At 36.0% G+C, this 13,178-nt stretch overlaps 1 protein-coding gene across 2 annotated transcripts in view; it reads right to left on the reverse strand.

Moving 5' to 3' along the window:
* SH2D4B (SH2 domain containing 4B) overlaps positions 1–13,178 on the reverse strand; it is a 100,202-nt gene that overhangs the window by 12,855 nt on the left and 74,169 nt on the right. The window lies entirely within an intron of this gene.

The raw sequence follows: 13,178 nt of genomic DNA on the forward strand, positions 1-13,178 counted from the left end.
ATAATATAATAAATCAACATAAACTTTGGCAGAGGTTGCCAGATTTGCTTTTGCCTTGTATGTTGCGCATTTATTCTGGGCGGCTTTGTGACCCATTATACGTATTTTTCCATCATGTAATTCAGTACAGAAAATAGACAAATTAAAAAATCAGACAACCAGCTGCCAAAAAGTTTTCTAATAATAATAGTAATAAATTACTGAGGATTGTAATATGCTATGATGTCATATCAAGAGGAATAAGACACCAACATTAAATCCTAGTGCAGTTTTCCTGTGCCACTATTGCCATACCTGTAAATACCTATGAAACATACCCACTGGATTTACTAAATGAAGAAAAGAAACAAATTACTTAGATAATAGGAAGTTACTAGCAAATTTCATCAAGCCAAGTGAGAAGTGGCAAAACGAACAAGAAGAAGATTCTTAAATCCTGAGTTAATTGCACTGGAAGCTGCATGATGCAGAGATTGACTATAAAAAGACAAACAAAAGCAAGGCAGCCCTATCTATATCACCACATTTTACGGGTACTCCTGCCTTTATCAAAGCATCTCCAAGAACCATACAAAAAACCCAGGAGGGAAAAACAGCACATTCAGTCATGAGCTAAATTATAAAAAGCCTGCAATTTTTAACAGTTAAAACTCAGAGAAAATCAGCAGTGCCACTTTCTCAAACTCATCCATAGGAAAAAAAAAGAGGAGTAGTGATTCTCAGGTATTCTTTCCTTCTCTGCACTGCCATAAAGCTCATCAATATGTCTCGTATAAAAGCAGTATAATTTATTCATTACAAAAACAAAGTACATTTAAGAATAACTTCAATACATAATTACAGTTTTTCACAATTTTGGTGAATTAAGATAAAGCCTAATGCTTCAAATTGGGACTTAGAAACTGAGCTTTACTGTTTTTATTAGAGGGTTGACCTATTTTATTTGGGTGCAATAAAGCAACCAAAAATATAGATTACAGCTTCAGGCAAACAGGAAATATACGCTAATCTTATTTAGAATAAAACTTATTTTAATCTTATTTTAGAATAAAAAAAAATAAATGAGATGTACTGAATGAAGGCCCATTTTAAGAACATCTGAAGAACAATGATCATGCTAGTAGTATAAAAAGGAAAGCAACTGGATTGGCCTTAGACTAGTGGATGTTACTGATACTTCTGTGGATCCAAATAGTTTTCTATATGATGCATCTCTGCAGCAGAAAAAACATTGAATAAATACTTAAATTACTTTCCATAAAGGCAATTGATTTGCAGCTCTGCCTAAAACAAACAACCTTCACAATTACTACTGTGAAACAGAGAAGTACGATTTTGACATGAGTAAGGACTATTAGATATTCAAAATCTACTTGTATATAAACTGAAAACCAAATCTCTCCATGTACATCCATACTTAGCAAGTTTTATGCAAATGTCAAATTTCTGTGAACAAACGTCTTGAATAGTGTAATACAAACTGCATGGCTGTGTGGGAAAAGGTTTGTAATTCCACTGGTTAACGACAGAGAGGTGATATCTAGATTGATCATGTTTTGAGCATTAGGAATGTTCAGATCCTTCTTCAGGAGTCTTCCTGGTATATTGCTAGTTTAAATGGCTTTATTTTATGCTAGTATTGATTTGTCATTCAGTACACTGGGAATGCATTATGAATACAACTTCATTAATTTAGTGGTCTCACTGTAAGAGCATTTGCCCAATGAATGGACACTGAAATGTCTAGAAGTTAATTGAGTTACATGGTAGTAAACAAAATATCACATTACAGTCTCTGACAAGCTGCTAATTTGCTAGAGTTGCTAATGCTTTCCACTGGCCTTTTTATATTGATACTGATTTGTATTGATGTACCTATGCTATTTGAATTTTAATTTACTTTTTATCTGAGTATATGGAAGTTAGATTTTGATTCTTCATTGCATCTAACAAGACTCATTAAACCTCTGGTTTGACCTCCAGTTCTATAAGCAACAAGGGTTGACTTTTTGATTCTGGGGTCCATTCTACATCAGCCCTAGAAAGGCAGCCCAAGGCTCATTCAGGTGGGTAGGCACCAGAACGGTATCATCACTAGGGCGCAGTAAGCTCCAGCTTCTCTCTTCCCATGGTACGTTTCCTTGTACCTTGTGACATTGCTGTACGTTCCCGGCAGGAATTTCAGGAAGGACCTAGACTATTTGGCCCAGGGTTTATAGCCAATCTGACACACTACCATGAATTCACTGAGTAGATATCAGCCGATAATGGCAATTATATATTGCAATTGACTCTGCAATCACTACAATAATTTGTGAGTATAAGGTATAAAAACTTTTCAGGAGGCTTTAATGGTAACGTTCTTGATTGTGAATTAGACAGAAGAAAAGCAGTTGAATGCATTCTTAATTGGGTTTTAAATAATAAACCCCCGCCTGATTATTAACAAAAATACATCCTACACTCAAAAATAAATGATCAACCCTTCTCCTTTTTATAACTAAATTAATAGATCCAAAAAGTAGGAAAACTTTACATGTATACAAATACAAGTGCCCATGATGGTCTTCAAAAGCACACCCATTTTACAGCTTACACAGAACACTAATCTCATAGGTGTTGAAGAAGCTGTCAAGATACATTTTTCATAAACCTAAAAGACAGCTGTCAGCAGAGCTCATTCAATAGAAGGAGAAAAAAAAAGTCAAAGTTGACATGGAGCCTTGGAATTCAAATTTTACAGCTGGTGTTACAACAAATAACTAAGCAGAAAATATACTGTGTTCTTTGCTTTTCATGCTTTTTTCATAGGTGAAGGAAAATGTTTTTGCCTCAAATATATTCCATTTGTGTAAGGTTTAAGAATGCAAACATTTTTAGGTACATTAGCAGTCAAATCTGCACTCTATTTACATTTGTGAGAATCTTTCAGATGACATCACTGATCTTAGAAGAAATCTTTCTACATGTTTTTTAATATCTGGAGTATTTTGCTGTATTTAAATTAAAATAGCAGTTCCAGAAGGATTTCTACAAAACTGTGGTATTTTCTGTAAGTACTTAAGAACTATACTTCTACCCAATTCAAAGAAAAATAAATCTAGGGGTAATATTGATAACTAATTTTTCTTCTCACACACTTGGCTAGATTTGGGAACTTTAATATAACTTTGTTAATTGCAGTGCATTCTAGCTGCTTGCAACATTCTTGCATATTGATTTAGTGTACTGTTCCTCAGGGGAAAAAGTTACCTTTAATCACTCAATAAAGTGAACCAGACACTGAAGCACTGTTGAAAGTCAAATGAGAATAACATTGGCATAGTAAAAAGTTCACGCCTAATGAGCAGCAGTATAATAACCACGTGTAGCTCTTACAATGATCCAGTTCTGGACATCCTCTGGGGTTTGACCCAGTTCTCAGCTAAGCCACTAAAAACCAGCCACTTAATAGCCTCATTTCCTACCAGCACTGAAATTAAGGTAAGTGAGCTAGCAGGTAGACTCAAACTCACAGCAGGATAATCTGGATTAGGTGTTTGAAGCCACTACTTAGTAAACAGAAATGGCTTCAATGGAGGGACCAACTTCATATGAGGTTCTGAAAAAGTTACAAACAGAAGCAAACAGGATTTTTTACTTAATTTCTAAAACAAAGTCTGGAATTAAGAGTCTTTCATTTTTGCTACATTTCATCAGTGGAAGTATTCCAGTTTACATAAGAGAATCTGGACACAGACAGAAAGTGTGCAGAATCATTTGTTGCTACCACCATTTTAGCTCTCAAAGCTTCCATCCCTACCCTGTAAACAGTAGCATGGTTAAGAGAGAAAATAAGGAGGGGGAGCCCTGTCCCATGACTAATAAACTATTGCTTTCTTGTATCTTGGATTGAAATATCTATAAATGTTTGCAGCTCACTGCAAGTACGAAAGATTCTTTTTATCAAGCGTACTGGAATGAATTTACAATAGCCACATGCACCCATGAAAGATCCATGCTGTGTTTAATTGTCAGAAGCAGTGGTAACAGCAGCAGCATAATGTTCCGTGGAATTACGTACAATTTAGATCTGAGTCCTCCCTATCATGGATTAAGAACTATTGTGTATTATATTACAGATGCTAATCTTGGATAGAGAGGTAGGGTACGATCCAGTCAGAGCCAATGCTAATCAGCGTGCTAATCTGCATAGCTCTTTTGGAGTTTTACCTCTTAGAAAGATTCATGAGTTTGTGACAGTCCCATTCACTGAAAGGCCAGGAGAAAGAAGAACTGACCTTTCTGAAATCCAAGAGGGAAGGAGGAGCTGTCAATTCCCTTAACTTTTGCAGGAGAAGGGCAAATTTATGTTTCCCACACTCCACCTCATTCTGCCTCCATGTCAGCGTTACATGGTAAAGATGCACATACAGGTACTAGTATGTACAGACATACAGACTCTGCCTACAGACTCACAGAAACCTCTTCCCTTTGGTTTTACTATCATCTCCTACTGTTTATCTCCTGTTGTAAAAGCAGTTTAAATGTTACAATCTGCTCCTAACTGGGTGAACTGGCGTTAAGCTAAACCAGCAACATAATTCTGCGCAGTCACATGTTTCTCCCCGCTGCATGACTACACACCATACCTGCTGATACCCTGTTTGAGAGAGTTGTGTTTGCTTAGCAGGAAAATAGCATTATTTCAAAGGAGCTGTCAAACTAATAAGTTGTAATCTTTTGCCTTGAGGCTGGATCAATAGGATGGCAGTTTCAATACTCTGCATAGCAAGGCTGAAGGACCAGTAAGAAGGCCATCTGCTGGGAAACCAGTAAAATTTTCTGATTTGGGGTCTGCAAGTATTTGCTGTGCTTTAAACAGAAAATAGTGCAGATAAAATAATAAATATGACTTAGTCTAGCATAAACTGAAGAAAATATATGAAAGCCTGTAAAATAGAAAGCATGTTATTTTAAGTGTACAGGCAAAGGAACAAGAGCTGGAGGCATGGCTGATAAACTTTTAGATATGGACTAACAATGAGCAGGATATCAACAATTCAGCCAAGATTAACAAGGTTCTACACAGGACACCTGTGGGTCCTGCTAGAAGGGGTGATCAGGAAACATCCAGATACAGCATTTAAAGATACACAGTAGAGCTGAATGTCTTGTGCTGGTAGCAACTGACATCTAAGTGCACCTTGTGCATGGATAAACTAACCAACCAATTAACACATATACAATTGACACTTAAGGGAGAGAGCAGGATCCAGCATGTAAGGAATATATGTAGAAGGGTACCATAGCTCAGATTCAAGCTGCTGGACAGATGAACAAGGCCTTCTGAATTCACTTTGGTCACCATAAACAGTCATCATAATTTCTTCCAGTCTTAGTATAAACAACCTTTGTAGATGTCAGGGCTTTTTACTTGATTCTAACATTTTCTTTAAAATATTTAGACTAGATATTAGGAAGCATTTTTTTACAGAACAGGTCGTTAGGCGTTGAGTCGTTGGGCTGCCCAGGGAGGTGGTGGAGTCCCCATCCCTGGAGGTGTTTAAGAGTCAGGTTGACATAGCACTGAGGGATCTGGTGTAGTTGGGAACTGTCAGTGCTAGGTCAATGGTTGGACTGGATAATCTTCAAGGTCTTTTCCAACCTAGACAATTCTGTGATTCTGTGGTTTATATAAAATATTTTCTTTACAAGGGGTTCATTTCAAGTCTTTATATATGATTTCTTCCAAATAACTCATGTGCTTATATCACTTGGTTTTTATAAATGATTCTTCATTTCCAAACACTAACAGCAGAGCTTTCCATTCAGGAATGCCTCCTTTTTTGTTTTATGTAATGTTATTAAGAAATGCTGACTGAAGGAGCTGCAGTAATAGAGAAATGTATTCACACAGAATCCAGTTAAATAAGGAGACAGAACACAGAACTGTAATATAAAATTACAGGTAAATATATTAAGCTACCACAATGGCTTATTAAATGAAATCATAATTGCTCACTATGTCATGCTCTAATAGTGGCACATGGAGAAGATCATCTTAAAGTGTTTTAAAAAAAGCAATTTGATTTTCAATAGCAAAACATTTTTTCATTAAGAGATTAGTAAATTCACGTGGAAGTAAAAATCTATGAAAAAGCTGGTGCATATTCTTCACAAATGCAAAGAATTGTGTGGCACAAACCGGAACTTGAAAGGATTTTTTTTTCCTTTTTTTTTTTTTTTTTTTTTTAAATCTTTGAGTAGCAGTGCACTGTATGGGCACTGCACCTGACCTGTTTGTATCCATGAAACCGTTAACACTTCATCAAACTTGTTTCCCCTTTGTGGTCACATGCTCTTTATTATATCTCATTTTTAGTGTCTACAATACCTGTTCAGAAAAATTGCTGCTTTCTATCTTTAGAACATGCCTAATCTCTAGAATATAGCTTCCAGTTAAAAAGCAGTCAAGAAGGACAATGTATTGTAAAAGAATAAGAAAGCTCATTTCACATTAGCAATTAGCCTATTTACATTAATTATTCAATTGCCTCATTCTACAATTTCCCTGCTGTTCTTTTGTGCTTCCTTTCTCCTTGCAGCATGTTACAGCTCACATAACCTCACTTTGATACTTTGCTCCCTTCCAAGGGGAGCCATGAGTCTAAAACATTTATTTTGTTTCCTAATAACCTGTCTGTGTAGACACTTTGGAACTGTAAAGGCACTAGAAAAACAATCGCAAAGCCTTCAAAAGAACTGACAGACTGAAACAATCATTATGACCTAAGTGGAATGACTCAGTATATGAAGGATCATCTTATTTCTCAGAAAACAGCAAACACCCCTCATTTCTTAAGGAAGAAGCTGAGAACTGATTTAGAGCTGATGAACTATATAGGTCTTGTCGTATGTTATGGGTCTGACTTGTCTTGAGACATCCATAATCAAGTAGCAGAATCTACCACAGGATCTAAACACTTAACTCCAAATATTTTTGAAAAATACTACCGGAACATCCAGTAGATGTTTGATAGGAATACGTTCTGGAAATATAAAAAAATAGCGTTCCATCTCACTGCAAGTAAACCGATGATCATGGCTCTAATAACTATGTGTAAATCCACCCATATGGAGAATATATATAAAACTGCAAGGACAAATTGGTTCATGTATAGTGCCCAAATAAAACCTGTATGTGTAGGTTATAAACATTACTGGTTTATAATTACTTCAAAGGAATTATAACTATTAATTACTACTATTTATTACTACACAGTATTATTGCTATTTAAAGGCCATGGTGTAAAACCAGAGAGCGCCATATCATTAATCCTTTAAATGCTAGACACAGATTTTCCAGCCTGACTTGTCCCATTCGGTGTTTAGTAAGTCCTTTATTTAATATAACAGAGGGCTCTCACTCATCCTGCATAACCACTGTGATATGAATATCATTCATCTCTGTGTCTGAATTCAGTGGTGATGAAAAGCACAGGATTAAGCAGCCTTGGAAGTTAATGTGCCCTGTTTAACAACAGAATAGGGACAATAGGGGTGACAGCAGTGCATCCTCCTCACTCAGGCCTAACAGGATGCCTCAACCCATTTTCCAATGCAGGGTTATGATAGGAGCATAATTTGGTGTCCAAACTTGTTCCATATCTGTCCTTCCTGCCAAGATTCCCAGCAAAGGTAACATTCCTAACAATGTTTTTGGAGAAATCCACAGATTAGGGTACTTGTTTTACATAAAATCAACCAGGTGGCAGTAACTATCAGCCTGTGTTGACCTGGGTGTATCCCTGCAGCAGTCACAAGCCACAATGTCTACAGATATTCAAACTCCTGATCACAACTGTGTCAGCCCTCTCTCTTTGAGAACAGGCTGGCAGAGTAGAAAACAGAACAATCTACCTTTCTGATAAAGAGAGTAAGACATAGTTTCTTCTAAATCTATCATCTTGAAAATATTTTTTAATCTTTCCCAGATAATAGTTCAAAATAAATTTTTATACTCTGTAACTTTTGTAATGTCCTACTTCCCTTCTTCATTTACGTGCATAAATTAGAGACACACAGCTGTCCTGCAAACGTGTGCAAGATAAGAGGGACATTGTAACTGACAACTTTTATTTTAGCTGGTTTTATCATTTGAGTCAGGAATTCTGATTCATTCCAGATGTTTCCCAATCACAGGATGTTTTAGATACCAAGCTTTGCATATAGCTAGTTTTTGGATGCATCTTTTGAGACCTGTGGAAGACAGTGGAAAAGCTCTCAATGAATTCAGGAGATTTTTAACAAGATCTTGTATCTTTTCCCGCAACAAAGTACCCCATCTACAACAATACTAGAAGGGAAAAAGAAAACCCAGACCCTGGGGCTCAGTTTACTTAATCAAAGAATCTATCTGTGCACTCTCGCGAATAGAGGTAAAAGCTAGGTAATGATAAAGCAGTGAATTAGAAAATAGATCATTAATATCAAGAAGGCTGTACTTCTCCTGGATTTACAGCACTTGCTTCTTATCTTCCTAACATGCATCTATTGAATGACTGGAAGGTTATTCTTCAACAGCAGAAGAAAAAGTGTGTTTTTATGTTCAAAGCAGCAAACTGTATTCACTGTTAGATGTTTTTCAAACCAAACCACTGCCATTTCTGCGTCCCTTAGAAAATATTACAGTACAAGCTATATTTTATATTTCTCACAGTTCAGCTATACCAATATGCCCAGCACTGCCGCTGCTGTTCAAGGACTCAAAATTAGTAGATTTTCAGAAATATTAAATCTTGAATCCTTCATTGAGAGCATCTGATTCGCAGAACCATTGTCTCTATTTAGGTCTGCTAGATTTTCCTCCTGAAAACAAGTTTCTTTTTGAAATCAATACTAGCCATCTGGAATTGAACCTTGATCTATAAACATTTGCAACATGACCCTGTTAAACTGAAAATTGTCTTCCCTGGCTCCCCTGACCTCAGGGATCACTCAGCTTCTGCTTCTCTCAGCATTTTTCAATCCATCCTTCAGCTTTCTCTGATCAGCTTCTTCACCACTTGCCACTCCCTTAGCCAGTAACTGCACTGCCACCTGACTTCCTCTGGTAAAATAGTTCTTCACAATAGGAACAAGGCTACTGCAATTACATTTTAAAGGTACAACCTTTAGGGCAACTACCTCATGTTTCCAGATCTGTGATATCAGCCTCTGAACTTTCCTTTCAACCTGAAGGCAAGTAGAGACTTGATAGTGCTACGGTAGATGCTTAGCAAACATGCATACAGCCACCTCTCAGACAGGCAATGAATAAATTCCTCATTTTGTCATATCCCATTATACTCACTATATATCTGAGAGATTCCTTTTATATTGTGGATAAATAACATCAACAACCATAAAACGCTGGTCTCAACTAATGCTGGGGAAATATTTAGAGATCAGCCTCACCCCCCTACAAACAGCAACACTCTCCTATGTTCTGAATGGAAAATAATCAAATGCAGAACAGAATATGTAAGAGCAAAAAGTCTAACATGTGAAGTTAAAAAAAAAAAAAAAGCTGACAAAACAGTGGGAATGGAAAAAAAATGCTAAAACAGATTTCAGGCAAAAGAGAAAGGTTAAAGGACAAATGAAAGCCAAAGCAGACAAATAGAAATACTATCTGTTTCAGCCACCAGCATCCTTTTGTTAAATACAGGAGGAAGAGGCCTTTAGTTTTGTTGCCATGTGGAATTCTATTCCCAGTGTCTTATGCCTGCAGTAAACTGAAAACTACAATTCGCTAGTGTCTGTGATAGAGTTTGGCAAAACTCTTCAACATAGAGGGAAGGCTGGTAACTTTCCCTTTACTTGTCATGGTTCACACAGAGGTTTGAAAATTCCAGTTCAAAGCTAAAACTTGGCCAAAACAATGAGCGTGCCTCCATTTCTAGCCCTTTTGAGAGACAGACCTCCCCTCCCATCCTAAACACCAAATTACTTCCCAGCTTTCAAAGTGTACCAGCAACAGAGATCTTGGCAAAGCATGTTTTAAATTCAGATTTACAAAACAGTTTCATACATCTTGATACAACATTAGGATGCACTTAGTGATAGGCTCATCTGCCCATGTTTATCAATTAGTAGGTAAGAAATCATAATATGATTATTAACTTCCTAGTTATCAAAATCATCAGAATTTACCTTTAACTAAATTTAGACCTATTTCTTAGTTTTCATAGTTAAAATAATTATTTTCACTCAAACCTAAGGCAACTATTAAATAACTCAAAAGAAACAGTTGGATTTTGTACAAAAGATATAGACACCTATTACCTTATATCCCAAGATAATCTCAGTGACACCTTAATTGCTTGCTCTGATTCTCCTTTATTTTAGCAATTTGAGAATTGAGCATCATTGCACTGTGGCCACTAAATGAGCATAAGCCACTTAAAAAAATGGTTCATTGCTTCCCAATCCAAATGAAGTAAAGATCATCTAATTTTATGGTTTCTGAAGGGATTAAAGATGGTTTTAAGTTATAAGTAACATTTAAAAATATTTTAAAATAACATTTTTTTCTTTACAAACTTAAAAAAATTATCCTGTATTGAAGGGGTAAATGATCTAGTTTTTGGCAAGGATCTATTACTCGAACATATAAAAAATAATAGAATTTACATCCAAAATTCAGCTGAACATTACAGTTTGTATCCTTAACGTTATTTTTTTAAATCATGAAAACATAAAGCCTATTCAAAATGAGCTAAAAACATGTTAGTGGAGTTCAGATAACTGATGATAATTTCCAGATACAAGTAGAGGTGGATGAAGTTGAAGCTGATACTCGTTTAAGAAGTAGCTTTTTGTGAATAAGGAAGGAAATGCTCAGATTTGAAAAAACTTTACTACAGATTTTACCACTCCATTTCAAATGAAACATTTTATAGTGATTCTTCAAATGAAGACAAAAGGAAAACTTCAGGTACTTTAAATATGCTGTACGTTACCCTGTTTTAAATACCATGAAAATGCCCAAGACAATATGTATTTTAAAACAGAATCCAGATCAGTTTGATGACTTAATGTGGGAAACATGCCAAATATATGAGGGTAAAAACATTTTTGCATTATTATTTGGACTCCTTTATTAGCTTGAGCTAATACCTCTGCAGTCTTTCTGCTAACTTCAGTGGCTTTTGAATTAGTCTGTTAATCACTGTAAGAATTGAGGAATACATGATTTTTTTTCATAGTCACATCTGTCTCAAACCTTCATCTCTGTATAATTAGAAAATGTCATATTCCATAATACAATTTGAGGACAGTGAACTGGCTAACGCTTAACTTTAGCTAAAAAGCTGAGCAACACGACAGTCAAAGCAGGTAAGCAAAGGTCTATTGACCTTGGCAAAAACATGTAATTTTGTAACAAACTACTATCAACCTTTTCAGTACTGCTGTAATAGATCTCAAATTCAAAAAACCCTTAATGTGAAGCACAATATTATCCTCCCATTTATGGTCCAAAACTGGGATATAAGAAAATACAGAAGTTGCTCAAGGATGCTGAAGGACCTAATTATACCTGTTTTGAGAGACACTTGAGGTTTTAAGGACCTGTCATCATAATACTAGACAACATTAAATACTAAGCAGCAGTTCTTTCTACACAAACTTCCACCCATCCAAATGATGATTAGATTTTTGCCCCATTGGCTCAAGCGGTTAGCCATGATTCTGGGCTTTGCAGAATGGCTTTCATTTGGAATACCAATTTCTTATACAAGTCAGATATGTTCTGCTGTATTTTTGTTCATACACAAAAAACATATATATATGTGCTGGTTCCCTGAATACAATAACACAGAAGATCCTAAATAGGACTATACAACAGAAGTCACAATCTGTATTTTAATGAGAAGTAAATAAAGAATAGAAAAAAGATGTTTGGCTGGATCAAAAGTTTTCTGGTTGTCTTCCCCTCCCATCTCCTCTGGCCCCCAAATTGGAGGCCAATTCAATGAAGAAGGGGTGTGGGTTTTTTGAAAAAAAAAGTTAAAGTATGTCAATACTTCCTAATATTTTTGTCCTTGTTTGTTTGTCTGTTTTTCCTCAGAGTTTGTCTACAATACAAAATGTAACATAGACACTACTTAACACTACCAGACATTGACTACTGCATCTGTAACAACCTGATGTTTAGCTTCCACCACTTCAGAAGAGTTACAAGGCAGCTGAGTTGTTCACTGAGGATTACAATGAATCTAACCAGAGCTCCAGAAGCAAAAGCGCTAACCAAGAAAATGCATACCAAAGCAGCATTTGTGTGGGTCTGCAAAGAAAAGCACTGAGCTTTGTGCTGGGAATCTATCTTAATTATCTTTGTCAGGCTCCTTGAGTGGGAGGAGGACAAATGAAGTACTTTGCTCACTTTTATAAATGTCATTGGATAGCCACAGTTTCTTAATATGTGAACAGCATGATCTGAGAAACTAAAAAAAATCATGTATTCCTCAATTCTTACAGTGATTAACAGACTAATTCAAAAGCCACTGAAGTTAGCAGAAAGACTGCAGAGGTATTAGCTCAAGCCCAGATGCTTTCTTAAGGCGTGAATTATGTTCATAACTATTCATGTCAATTTATATGGATGTAAACTTCCCACAAGAACAGAAAACATCTACCATTGGACCACAGAGAAAGATCATGGTTGAAAATACTTTTGAAAAATTTCCACAGATGAAATTTTAATCAGTTTGTCTCTCAAAGAAACCACACTAAATGTCTTTTGTAAGAAAACAAAAAACCCCGTCTGCATCACTGTTCATAAGAAATTTAAGCATGTAGCATTTACAGTCTATTCATGACTGACTTCAGTGTCTTTGACTAATTAAGCCAATGAAAATAGCAGCTTGCTGATGTCTTAACACATAAGGATTTGTGTATCGTAAAAAGAAATCTGAAATATATGAAATGCTAAACTTGTTCAGAAATCTTCGACCAAATCTTCCTTGCCTGGTTCAGTTTAGAATGCCCACACAACTTCATCTTATGCTTAGAGAATCATGAAAATAGGATCACGGTCAGCTTAGTGCTTTGAACAAAGAAATATCAGTCTCAGCAAAAGCAGCAATGAAAAAATACTGAGATTTAACTTTAAAGCCTTTCCAGTCCCTCAATTATGTCAGCTTAAGCCAGAA

This window comes from Strix aluco, chromosome 7 (genome assembly GCF_031877795.1).
Source record: "Strix aluco isolate bStrAlu1 chromosome 7, bStrAlu1.hap1, whole genome shotgun sequence".
Classification (NCBI taxonomy): Eukaryota; Metazoa; Chordata; class Aves; order Strigiformes; family Strigidae; genus Strix; species Strix aluco.